Source organism: Balaenoptera acutorostrata, chromosome 12 (assembly GCF_949987535.1).
Source record: "Balaenoptera acutorostrata chromosome 12, mBalAcu1.1, whole genome shotgun sequence".
In the NCBI taxonomy this organism is placed as follows: Eukaryota; Metazoa; Chordata; class Mammalia; order Artiodactyla; family Balaenopteridae; genus Balaenoptera; species Balaenoptera acutorostrata.
In genome coordinates this window covers 10,064,577-10,078,355 of record NC_080075.1, presented here as the reverse complement: position 1 = coordinate 10,078,355, position 13,779 = coordinate 10,064,577, and positions in this window count along the sequence as shown.

Here is a 13,779-nt window from a genome sequence, read left to right as displayed (position 1 = left end):
CTTCTCTTCCACACCAAGCCCCCTGCCAGGCTCTCTAGAAACTGTCTTCCAAAGGTCAAAGGCAAACTGGTGAGAAGTCAACAGCCATCACAGTGAGTCCACGGCTGATGGTCCTGTTGGCCCAGCCTGAGGGATCCGGGCTCAGGGCATCCCCTTGTCTCTGGGCAGTGCTGGAGCCAGAGAGCCTACCTCTTCCCCCTCCCCCTCCCTCACCCGGTCTCCGCCTGTAGGGCTGGCGTCAAGAGCAGCTTGTTGATAAACCACATTCCCATCAAAGAGATAGTTATGGAGTCTTATCAGGGAAATCAGGCCTTGAGCTTCAGCCCATCAGGAAAATTACTGGACAAGCTGCAGACATCAGGCTGCCCAGTGCCAGCAGGCTGAGGTGGTCAGGACCTCAGCTGGGTAGGTGTTCTAAGAACTGAAATCCAAGGGATGGGGGTGCCCGGGCCGCCCCTCCCATCACACACTCCACCATTTATTTATTTAATAAACACTACTGTTCTAAGTCCAGTGCTGTATTAACTTGCTAATCCTCATGGCAAGTTCTTGAAAAGGTTCTATTTATTGTAGTCATTCTCATTTTATAAATGGGGAAACTGAGGCACAAAGAGGTGAAGCAACTTGTTCACAAATACAAGTGACAGACCAGGGCGTGGCCCAGGCTGTTTGGCTGGAGAGTGGGTGCCCTGCCTGCCATGCTGTGCCGCCTGCACCATCCTCTTTCAGGCCACGGCTCCTCTGGGCATTTTAACGTCTTCCCCATTCAACTGACACTAGTAGGGAGAGTTGCTGACTGGTTGCCCGAGTGTGAGGCAGAGGCCATCCCACGATGGAGACTGCACCCTACTCTCCCTTCCAGGCCACCCGCCTGGCCGCAAGGCCTCTGCAAACGTTTGTTCCTGGAAGGCAATGACTGGCCCTCCAAGAGAAGGGCAGTCTCTGAGGCGCCCCCTGCTGGCTGTAGCCGGTACGGCAGGAGGCGCGAGCACGTGAGCCCTCAAAAATAGGATGGGCGCCCCCAGGACCAGAGGTCAGAGGGGCTGAGGCTTCTGAGACCTCTGCCCCTCTTCCCCCCACCTTGAAGGTCCCCACAGTCCCTCCCTCCCCACCCAGGGTCCCCTCACTAGCAGTCAACCCTCAGTTTGCCCAGACCCCCATCATTACAAAGGGCTGTCCTACAGGTCATCTCCTAAGATGCCTCAAGTGCTCTGAGAAGCTTCTGGACAGCTGCTTCAGCCTCCACCACACAGCCGAGGAAGCTGAGCTCTTGCCCAGGGTTCACGCCAGCCTTCAGTCAAGCAGAAGTGGGAAGCCAGTGGGAATCCAGACCAACCTGGGACCCCGATAGGCAGCCCAGCCCCTGGTGTCTCCTGCCTTCAGGGCCCTGAGGCCCCTTGCCTGTGCTCAACTGTTCTCCGTCAAGCCGAAATTTCGGACGGCAGGGGGCTGCCAGGCCTGGAGACCAGCCCCTAGAACAATCAGGGCCGTGTGCACAGGAGGCAGTCAGCAAGGATTTGTCAGTGTCAAACAGTGCAGTGTCGCAGTTTCTTTAAAAATTGTCCATCAGCTTACTTAACAACCCAGCGATTCCACTCCTGGGTGAATACCTGACTCTGATTTTGAGTGAGCTGATGAATGGTCGTGCATCCACACTTCCTTGGAAAAACCCCCTCCCTGGAAGCCAGAGGGCTTGGCTAGCACTGCCACCTGGTGGAGATAAATGGAACTGACCGTGGATCTAATACCCTGGAAGGAAATGGTTGGGACCGCAGTGGCTCCCACCTGTGTCCCCCGGCAGTGGGTCTCTCTGCCCACTCGCTTCCTGCCAGTGAGCCCCCAGCACTTCTGGGGGTCAACCAAATCCTCTTGGTCAATAGCTGGACCCGACCCAGAGGTCCAGAGGTCAGAGAGGGAGGCTAGGGTGTGCCCGCAAAGTAGCCAGCCCCAAGTTAGGTCTGTGCTCTTACGTCCACACACTTCTGCCCCGTGCAGATCTTCCTGGGCCCTGACTTCGCTACAGCTTCCACTGCCCTGGGCCCCCTGGCTCCTGCCGTGCCAGCACTAGAGCAACCCCATCCTGTGAGTGTGACGCCGGCCGGAGAGGGGAGCCGGGGTGGGGACGGGGGAGAGGAGGCACCGCTGCGAGGCCAGTGTGGCAGCCCAGAGGTGAGGGAAAGGGGGAGGGGAGAGGCATACCCTCTCCTCTTTTGGTTTCCTGTTTTCCTTCTCCCTGTGCCTACCTTGGGGCTGATAGGAGGACTGAAGGGTGAGTGCTTAGCACAGGCAAAGGAACTGTCAGTAAATATCAGCTCTTACCATTAAAGGGGCAGTAAGGGCCTCCCCTTACTGGAGGGGACATCAGTGCCTTTCCTGGGGCCTTGCGAGTGCCCTACGGTCTTCCTGCTGCGGGGCAGGGTACCCAGAGCCCCATGTGAGCTCGCTGGGGAGTGAGTCACCAGCACTGTGCATCTCCAGGGCCCTGAGGACCTCTGACCCAGCAGAGCCAGGGCAGCCCCTGGCTCGACCAAATCTCCCAGGCAGGAGCACCAGCAGCCCAAGCTGGTGGATTGGGAAGGGAGTTATGTACGTGCCAGGACACAGCCGAGCAGGAGGGTGAGGGCCAGCCGTGGACCCCACAGAGATGATTCTAAGGAGACCCAGCCCCATTCTGGAAAATAAAAAAACATAACAATTGCTGGCGCAGAGGGAGAAAGTCCAGCCAGCCATCGTGAGCAGAGCAGTGGCCCACGTACGTTTGCACGAGCCCAGCATACGGCATGGGCAATGTCCACCCAGGAGAAAAGGCCCGGCTTGGAGTCTGAGTGGACAGTACCCCACCGCTCAGCCCAGAAATCCCCCCTTCCATTTAGAAGGCCAATCTAGCCCTTATCCCCAAAATGATCTTAGACAGAACTTTGGAGAAACCAACATGTCAGGGACAAGCACAGGAATAAAGGCCCTCAAAGGACACGGAGAGGGACGTCAGAGACATGGGAGGTGCAAGGAGCGTGACATCCAGAAGCTAAGGATGGGCCGAGAGGGAGGAGCAGGAGGCTGCCAAGCTCAACCCAGGGGTCCGGCGGGACGACAGCTGGGAAGAAGCCATTGGGTTTGTCGGGAAGGAGGTCAGTGGTTGGAGAGGAGGGGTGCAGGCAGAAGCCAGGGGCAGCTGCTGGAGACATGGATTCGTATGTATACCTGTATCTGATAGGCTGTGAGGGCAGCTGCCCTTGACAGAGGCTCAAAATTGCTCAAGACTGAGGTTCATTTCCTTCCAAGTCCAAGTCTGGAGGTGGGGACTCTGCTCTAGGAAGCCATCATGGGCCAGGCCACTTCCAACTTTTGCTTATCCTCCCTGGGGTCCTGCTCCCTCCACGTGGCCCAGAGTGCTTGCCCCATAGCCATGGGCCAGCAGCAGGAGGAAGGGGCCCAGGCAGGGCACAGCTTGCCCCTTCCCTTTTAGGGCACAGCCAGGAAGGTTCACACAACCCCTTACTTCAGCTCACCTCCCACTGGCCACATCCAGCTACAGGGACTAGGAATATAGCCTTTATTCTGGACAGTTCTGTGCCCATCTAGGAATGGGGGCCAGCCATTATCCTAGGAGAGAAGGAGAGAATGGATATTGGAGGGGGAGGAGCAATCACAGGGTGCAGGGAAAAGGGGGTGGCAGCCAGGGGGAGTGGTGAAGGGAAGAGAGAGCTTTGAGCATGGAACACCTGCGAGCACGGGTGCAGAGATGGGACCCCAGATGTCCAGCACCAGAGTGGTCTCCGGCCTATTCTGTCTCCCTAGGGGCCTCTCCACCCACCCCTTGAGCTTTCAGACGCAGAATAAGAACTGACCCATCCCCCAGGGATGAAGGGGTTAACAGCAGGGTGTCTCTGCCCTCGCTGGGCTGTGCACCCATTGACTTCTGCTTCCTCTCTCAGCTTCCGATTATGTGTGAAAACATGATCGAGGGAAGGAAGACAGGTCCTCGAATTCTGTCTTGTGGGTCTAGCTCGTCCTGAGGGTTGATTTTGAGGGCGGGGTGGGGGGCTTTTTGGTAATGACCGCAGACAAGTGCTCCGGGCATCACCCTGCACTTCATTCTCTCCATCTGTGAGAGGACATGCGTCCCTCGTGTGTGGCCTTACCAGGAACTTCGTTAACTCATTGAGTCCTTCAGTGGGACAGTCAGCAGACCTTCCCAGGGTCCTGTGCTAAGTACACAGGATAGCTTAGTGCCATCACAGGGTTGGGTCTCTGCCACCACTGGCCGTGTGACCTGGGTGCGTTTCAGACGGGGAAACTGAGGCTCAAGCTTGAGTAGCTAGTAGAGGTTACACCGGAACTGATACCAAAGTTCTCCACCCTTTTAATAATTCTAAAATAAAGATAACTAGTCACCTGAGTAAATGTCCCAAAGGCATTTGAAAAATGTGCAAAAGTTCAGTACATGGAGGGAATTCCCTGGCGGTCCAGTGGTTAGGACTCCGCACTTCCACTGCAGGGGGCCCGGGTTCCATCCCTGGTCAGGGAACTAAGATCCTGCATGCTGCATGGCACGGCCAAAAAATAAAAAAATAAAAACCAAAAGAATGACGCTTTCAGAAGTAGAAATGTGTACAATAAATTCCACTATCAAGTGAAATTTAAAAAAAAAAAAAAAAAGCTCAGTACGTGTTCTTGTTCTCAGGTCTGTTCCGGAGAGATGAGATGGCTAAACCTTAGGCTTCTGGATAAGCAAGGTGCTGCCTCTTCGCATGGAGCCTGTGTTTGTGGGGCCCATCTGTGAGCTCCCCCAGGCCTCACCCAGTGCGCTGTGCTACTCAGAGCTGAGGTAAAACTCCTGAGCCCTCTCTTTAGGTCCAGAGAGGAACCCAGTGCCTCCCCTCAAAGGCTCCAGGGACCCCAGGGAGAGGTTAACAAAGCACCCTCCCCCTCCCCCCAGTTCTTGCCCATTGCCTCCTTCTGCCGAATCCTCCTCCCCTGTCTCCTTTCCTGTGGAGGTTTTCTTCCCTGTAGCCCAGCACACCCCAGATAGGCTCTTTTTCTTTGATTTTACTCTGGTACCACTGACCCAGGCATTTGTGAGCGACTTGAAGGTGGCGGTCACCGGGTGCGTGATGGGAGAGCAGGGATTTACAGCGCTGCTCGGCACAAAGAACAAAGTTAAATCAAAGCCCAATCAAACAGTATTTTCACAGTCCTGTTTCTGCCCCTGGGGTGTCTCACCGTTCTTACTTTACAAGCCGCGACCTCCCTTCATACACCAGGCCTTTCCGCCCACTCCCACACCTGGCGGCCTGCGGGATCTTAGCTCCCCAACTAGGGATCGAACCCATGCCCCCTGCAGTGGAAGCGCGGAGCCCTAACCACTGGACCTCCAGGGACGTCCCTACCCCCAGGCCCTTTATTCTTCCCCTCTCCTCACCCTGCCGCCTCTGTTTATTTCTCACGCAGAGATGTTCAGCTCTCCCTCTGAACCGATACTCTCCCCAGGACCAGTCTTTCAGGCCCCCAAACCCCCCCACCAGGTACTCCGCCAAACACCAAGACCACTGCTTTCAGGTTTTGGCAACACCACGGACGGAAATAACACTGAGAAAACACTGAGAAATTCAGAATAGACGTTTGAACCACAGGAGAATTTGAAAAAAGTGTGGGGAGACACCCCGGTATTGAGTGTACAGAGAGGACTGGGTGTCAGAATTGAGCTTTGACCCTGGCCACACAGGGTCAAGAGGTATGGCCTTAAGAAGAAAAGGAACTGTGGGACTTCCCTGGTGGCTCAGTGGTTAAGAATCTGCCTGCCAATGCAGGGGACACGGGTTCGAGCCCTGGTCTGGGAAGATCCCACATGCCGTGGAGCAACAAAGCCTGTGCACCACAACTACGGAGCCTGCGTGCCACAACTACTGAAGCCCGTGTGCCTAGAGCCCATGCTCTGCAACAAGAGAGGCCACCACAATGAGAAGCCTGCGCACCGCAATGAAGAGTAGCCCCCGCTCGCCGCAACTAGAGAAAGCCCGCGCCCAGCAACATAGACCCAACGCAGCCAAAAATTAATTAATTAATTAATTAATTTTTAAAAGAAAAAGAAGAAGAAAAGGAACTGAGACCGCTATATAAGCTAGAACCCTGGAAAGGCTGCCTATCAGGAAAGAATCTACTCAACAACCTAGGCAATGGACAGTGAATCTGGTTTTACCTTATGGCTCTGGGTGGGAGAAAAGATTCCTGGGGAAGATCAGAGCTGAAAACCCAAACTGTCCATGGAGGTGGCATCCAAACTTACACTCTCCATGGGGCGAAGAATTCCCAAGCTGAAAAATTTACACAAAAATGCTCCCCTGATGAGCCCTTGGAGCAGTTAGCATGAAAAAATACAAAACAGACGTCTGAGGCCATTGTCACAGCCCAGGACACATAGGACTCCCACAGAGCAAAACAATCTCACTGAAGACGAGCTCACAAACACCAATTAAATTACACAAAGAAACTATCTACCATGAAAGAGAGTCAGCAGTACAGCAAATAGGAAAATCATCTCTGAGAACTTGTGGTAACAGGACAAGCTGAAAGAGATCAAATCGGTATGTTAAAAATTAAAAATGTAAAGGGAGGAATAAAAATGACAGTGAAAGAGCAGGATACTATGAAAAAGATTTGAAAAGGATGAAACAGATTTGAAAAGGAAGCAAGGAAATGAAAGACATAGACGTTGAATTTGTAAACAGATTGGACAGGCAAGCCAGCAGATTAGACATAGTCGAATTGACTGGAAGGCAAATCTGAGAAAATTAATCAGAATGCAACACTCTGGCAAAGGACTAGAACATTTGAAAGAAAGGTTGAGACACAGATGATAAAATGATATGGTTCAATATACAACAAATAGAAGTTGCAGAAGAAAAAATCAGAATGAATGGGACAGGAATAATATTTGCAATATTCAAAGCAAAAATGGATGAAAAATTTCTAGAATGGAAAAAAAGGCATGAATCTTCAGATTGAAGAGGCGCACTGAGTCCTAGGCAGGAAAAATAAAAGTCAATCCACATAGGAGAAAAGGGAACCCTCTTGCACTGTTGGTGGGAATGTAAATTGGTGCAGCCACTCTAGAAAACAATATGGAGGTTCCTCAAAAAATTAAGAATAGGGCTACCATACGATCCAGCTATTCCTCTTCTGGGTTTTTATCCAGAGAAAACGAAAACACTAATTCCAAAAGACATATGACCCCCATGCTCACTGCAGCATTAATGACAATAGCCAAGATTTGGAAACAACCCAAGTGCCCATCAATGGATGAATAAAGATGTGGTTTTTGTATACAATGGAATACTACTCAGCCATAAAAAACATGAAATCTTGCCATTTGCGACACACGGATGACCTTGAGGATCTTATGCTAAGTGAAATAAGTCAGATAGAGAAAGACAAATACTGTATGATTTCAATCCTATGTGGAATCTAAAAACAAACAAACAAAAACAAATTAAATGAATAAACCAAACCAAACAAAAACAAACATGTAGATACATAGAACAGAGTAGTGTTTACCAGAGGGGAAGTGGAGCGGGGGAAGCCAGGGGCAGGTGAAATGAGTAAAGGGGTCAACTGTATGGTGACAGGTGGAAACTAAACTTTTGCTGGTGAGCACGCTGTAGGGTAAACAGAAGCTGAAATCTACATTGCCATCAGGTGGGCTGTGTGGAGCGAGAAGTGGAGAGACCGGGACAGACTGAGCTGGAGGGGGACCCTGGAGGGACTGAACACAGATGAGGATTAGAGGAAGCCTTTGTCCCCAGCCCAGAAGCCAAAGCCTACGGTGTTCCGCCCTGGGTCTGGAAGACCCTGCCAGCCCCAGGGCCGGATGCAGCTCTGCCCAGCCCTGAGAAGAGGGCAGGCTGTCAGCCTAGAGACCCCATGGGGCTGACTTCTCACACATGAATCTCACTGTCTTCACATCCACACCAAGAAGTAAGTGCTCCTATTTTACAGATGAGGAGAGCGAGGCCCAGAGGCGGAGTGGCATGCCCAAGGCCACACGGTAAGGGGCGGGGCTGGCAGCTGATCTGACTCTGAGCTCATTCTTTTCACCAAAGGTGGGCGCTGTGCCTCCTACTCACGGCACCAGCAGCCTCCTCGGCCTCACCCCGAGGGGGGCAAGTGGTTGGAGCAGCAGGGGTCAGACCGGAGAGCAGAGGGCCCGGCAGGGTGGGGTGCCTGGTGGCCACCCTCCCTGTCTATGGCTGCCTCCTTCCCCTCCACAGATGGCAGGAGCTCGGGCTCCTGTAGGCTCCCCACTTCAGGGAAGCCCCCTCAACGTCTCAATCTGACGGCCAGTGGGAAAAAGCTTCCCAGAAGGCACCCGGCCAAGACAGAGACCTGGACCTCCCCAAACACCCCCCAGCACCCCCTAAACTTGCTGGGAACCCACAGCCCTCCCGGGGCCTTCACCCCAGAGCTTCTTTCCTTCTCAGTGGTCAGCCAAGGCCCCCCATTCCCTGTCTCTTTCCCAGCTGGCCCTCAGCAAGGGGGTGGGTCCTGGGTCGTGTGCAGGGAGGATGGGAAAGGATGGGGGTGCGATGGCATGATGGGAACGCTGAGCCCCAGCCCTGCACTCTATCTGTGGACCCTTCTTCAGATAAAGACAGCATTCAGGCTCCCAACAGACTGAGAGTCCTTGGTTCGTTGCAGGCAGCCCTGACTGCACTGGCTTTTATGAGAAAGTGGCAAATCATAAGAAAACCATCTCCTTGGGAGGACTTAGTTGGGACAGAAACGGCAGATTGATGCCAGTTCTGGCCAATCGCCACATCAACATGTACAGAATGCACAATGGATTCCAAACCATAATCCTAAATACCTGCAAAGAGCCTCAGCCGACCAGCCAGCTCCTTTGACTCGCCAAGAACAATAACAACAGTGAGGACGGCTCCATCGCTCGAGCACGTGCTCGTCTTTCTAGTGCCTTTCACAGCCTAGAGAGGCAGCACTGGGTGCATTTTACAGATAAGGAAACTGAGGTTACTGAGGTTAGGTAACTTGACCAAGGTCACATATTTAGAAAGTGGTGGAACTTTTCAAAATACTCAGTTGGGGAAATGCTCATCATTTGTAGAAAAAATTTCAACAAGGCCTAAGAACACAGGTTTCCAGTTAACCCTCAGTTACCCAGAAAAGTCATTTCCCCTACACACACACGCCTGTGTGTGTCTGCACGCACTTGAATTGTCTGATTCATAGAGTTCTTGATGAACAGGCCAGACCGCAGTGGGGAAAATGTACAGAAACCAGCAACTATATTCTCTGAATTCAGTCGTGTGCTTGGAGATCCCCAGGTAAAAGGTAACAAAACATACCTCATTCAAAGCAACTGTCAGGGAAAGGATAGGAAGCATGGGTCACCATCAGGGGCACAAGCATTCATTTGGGTCCCCCCTCCAACCCCTTGCTCTCACAGGTGGCTGACCCAGGGGCGATGGGCCACCTACCTGTGCTCACTGCAAGGCTGAAGGAAAAGCAGGAGACTGGTGGATACAGGCAGCCGTCAATCTGCTGTGTGGCCTTTCTGGAGCTTAGTTTTCCCATGTGTAAAATCATCAGTCAGCAAACTTTTTATGAAAAGGGCCAGATAGTGAATATTCGGGGCTTTAGATCTCAGTCACATATTCTTCATTTTTGTTTGTTTTTTGTTTTTGTACAACCCCTTAAAAATATAAAACCCTATAAAAATGGAACCAGGCCAGAGAGGCTTCCCAGAATGTACCAGAAGAAGGCAGAACCACCTCTGCTCCCCGCCATCGTAACTCCAAGTTCTCACTCGGCCCCTTAAAATGGAGATGCTCCCAGCTTTTTCTTGGCAGCCAGGTCTCTCTTCGCCCCTCTGGATTAACAGTTATTCCCCTGCTCTAAAGCACTGATTAAAAACAAAAACCAGCCAAGTCTTCTGTAAAATGGAGGCTTCGTCCAGGGGTTGGCCACACTCAAATCCCTCTGGGGGATAACAAAACTGGCAAAGCCCAGTGACAAATGGCCTCAGAGTGGGGAGGCCATCCAGGGGCTGAGGGAACCACAGAGCGTCCACCCGACGGTGGAGGGGCAGCTGCTACTCAGGCCCCATCAGGACACTGTGGCTGGTGAGGCGGATCTGATTTTAAGAGAAGTCCAAGATCTAGAATTTTATATGGTACTTCCCCCCTGCGCCCCCGTTTTGTTTTGTTTTTTTTATGTTGACAATTAGATCAAAAACAAAACAAAAAAACTGTTGGGAGTCTTGAGATAAAACTTCTCTGGGCCTTATTTGCCTGAGTCTTCCACGTGCACCTAATCAGCCAGCCCCTCCCCAAACAAGAGAGAAACCTCAGGGAGTTATATGATGACCCCAGAACCCTGTCCTTTGGGAGACTCCTCTGTCCAGAGGGCTCTTGGAAGTGGGAGCATTCACAGGAAGTGATCCCTGAGGTCTCTTCTCTCCTCCCTCCACAAGGCTTCCTGGACTGGGGGCAGCCCCGGCCCTGCAGCTGGCAGACAGCCTGGTATTCTCGGTCACCCCTGATCTCCACTTCCCTTTCACGGGGTTAGAGTTAATCTGAAACAGTGACCGCTAAACACAGAGGAAAGATGCTCCCGGTCATGGAGGTGGGCCCGACAGTTGATGCGGGAGCATGTTGGACGTGCGGATGTGTGCATGTGTATGTCTCCACCGCTGGCCAGAGCACGATGTTCTAAAGGGGAGCTGCAGGAACCCCAGACTTTCCCACAACACAGCAACCACAGGGAGGTAATGCCAGGTTAATGCCAGGTGTTCTGATGGGTCAGTGGCCATGCTGACCCCACCCTGCCAGCCCTGCCCATGAGCCTGTGTGTGTTGGGCGGGGGCGGGGGGGCGGGAATCTGTGTCCTCCTCACACGTTCAGCTGACCCTGCATGACCCTGACCTTGGACATGTTCTGTGCTTGTCCTTGTGTGCTGTGTGCACCAGCCAGGCCCTCTATGCCACAGTCATCTTGCTGTCTACAGGGCTCTTCCTCAGAAGGCCAGCTGGCCCTGCCTGGGAGCTCACGGCAGTCCTGCTTACAGGGCGAATTTTGTGCTGAGTCGGCGAGCTGGGCTGCGGCAGCAGTGCAGCAGAGGCCAGGCCAGGTGTTCTGGGTGGCCCAGGAAGATGAACCATCAGCATCTCCTTGCCACACCTGTCCTGAGGTCAGAACGAACTTGGGTGCAACAGGGTCCCTGAGCCAGAGAGTTTCTGTGACTGCAAAGGCTGAGGAAGCTGAGTTGGAAGGGTCAGAATCCAGTGGGCCCCCCCTAACCCACTCCCTGCTGGGAGTCCAGCCTGAAAAAACAATGATTAGCTACTACTATAGATCAACGTTTCTCTCCCTGTTAATGTCAGTTCAAAAAACCCTGTTAATTTGGGCCTCACTGTGTCCACTAGGATGCTGGTCAGAGGGCAAGCCCTGCTGAGCCAAGGGGCCTGGCAGTGAAATCGAGGGGAGGGGGCCAGTGTCGGGGATTTTGAACCTACTTGAGGGGTTCTTTTCAAGTTGGTTTCAAGCAGGTCTCTAGAATAGGAAGCCAGGCGTGTTCTAAGAGGAGATAGAGGTCCCAGAGGGTCAATATGAGACTCCCAGAATTTTTTCTGAAAAGCTTCACATCTCTACCCCCAGGAGGGTGTGCAAGGATTTGCAAGCCGGTGGAGAGGGAAAAGTAGAAGGAACAGAGGGTGCAAATGCACAGAGGCATGAGGGACTTCTTGAACGACCTGAGAAGGGCCTACTGGGGCAGGAGAGGGAGGCCTCACTCACCTCTGACAGAGAGCCCCAATCATCTGGGCCTCAAGGAGGGTCGGGGAGGGTCCTGGGGACCCGGCAGAGCCTGTGGGGCTGGAGGAAGCACCCTCCCCTCAGTCCGCCCTTTCTGCCTTTAGCCCCCCTGGTCCCTTTTCTGGGGAAAAGAGGAACTACTTGGGGGCCCGGGGCTTTCAGCGAAGCCCGAGGGGCCAGCGATGCTCCGGCTCTGCAGCTCCCTGTCTGGCAAAAATTTGGACCCCAGAGAAATATTGGCGGCCTTGGCTAGCCGAATTATTCTTTCGGTTTGAACCAGCTCCCCCTTTTGACTCAGATCCGCTGAGCAAGGAAAGCGCTTTCCGAAACCCCCGCCGGTCTCCCCTGGCTCAATGCGCCCGGGGGGAGGGTGGCCGGGCCGCGCCGCGCCGCGCCGCGGGTCCGCTCGGGCAGCGCTCCCCGCCCCGGAACCCCGGCTCGGATCCCCGGGGCGGCGCCCCCCGCGGACCCCGCAGTCCCCGCGCCCGGGTGGAGCGGCGCCGAGGGCGGGCGCGGCGGGGGCGCTCGCTTCCCGGAGCAGGCGAGGCAGCTGTCCCGCGTCGGTGAGGACCCGCGCGCGGGCCTGGTTGGAAAGAGAAAGCTGCCCATCACTTCCCCAAAGCACGTGCTTAAGGCACCAAAATAGAAAAAGAAAAATGCTTGGAAAGAATTCGTTATTTCCAAGCAAGCATCGAAATCACCGTTCCGGGAAAAGCCAGTCTTGTGGGACTTCCTTACACTAACCGAACCGTTCAGAATTGTTTTTATTTTAAATTCCGCGAGCAGGTGGGCATCGTGATCCTTTTAGGGTTTAGCCCTCAGGCCTCCGTGCCTCACCAGCGCACCCTAATATTTTCGAGCCCCCATTTCAGATGCTGGGGTCACAGGGCTGCCCAGCTGTTATTTTGCAGTTTCTAGCACAGCAGGCCACTAGGAGTTCTGCTTAATGCTCCTGCCTCTGACTCACAAGGGGAGGAGGGGATTTCTGAGCTGTTTCAAAACTTAACCAGAATATTAGGGGTTTCAGGCAGCCCTTGTTTATTAAAAAAAAAAAAAAAAAAAAAGCCCCAAAGCCAACAAAATATGACACATTGACAGATAGAAATAGAAGGAGGGAAGCTGGGGTAGGTGGGGAAGGAACACCCTGTCTGCTACCTTGGAGCAGGACCTGGATCCCAGGTTTCCTGTGCCCCTCCCCCAGCCCTGGCTCCCCCCATGCCTTCTGCTTTGTCCCAGGCTGTGGATAAGAGCTAACATTTATGGAGATCTTCCTCCCACCAGGCACAGTTCTAAGCTCTTTATAAGAAATAACTCATCCAGTGTACATAACTGCACTAGCAGGTGTGCGGGCTTTTATTATGCCATGCCCATTTTATAGATGAGAAAACTGAGCATGAAGAACTTAACTGATTTTGGGCACTCAGTCTTCGTATGGAGAATGCCCATCACTTTCCCCACTCCGCGGAGGAGTCAGCTCCCTCTCAGCCACAAGGAGGCCGCACTCACCAGAGTGAGGCTAGGGGGTGTCTGGAAACTCCCTCTTGCAGAGTTCTGTGGGTCAGGGTCTGGGAGACTCTGAGTCCCCTAGAGGATTGAGCAGGAGCTGCCCAGAGTGGAGTTCAAGGCCACAGATCCTACTCGCGGCTCCACTGAGGGTCCAGCAGCAGCAGGGATACCCAGTGTAGGGGCTCTGATCCCAGCTGCCAGCCTGGGGCCAGAGGGATGGCATGACCACCAGACCTGTAGAGCTACCCGGCCCGGGGGCTCCAGAAAGACGGGAACATGTGTTACCTCAAGGCCAAAATATCACAGACTATCCTGCCCTTGAAAATTAGGAAGTGCTGCCCTGGGGAAGGGCTGGATGGTACATGGTGATGTGAGGAAGGCAGTGCGAGGAGGTGGGAATGGATATCCTGCCCCTTCCTCTTCCCTTCTTCTCCTGTGTGTCCTTCAT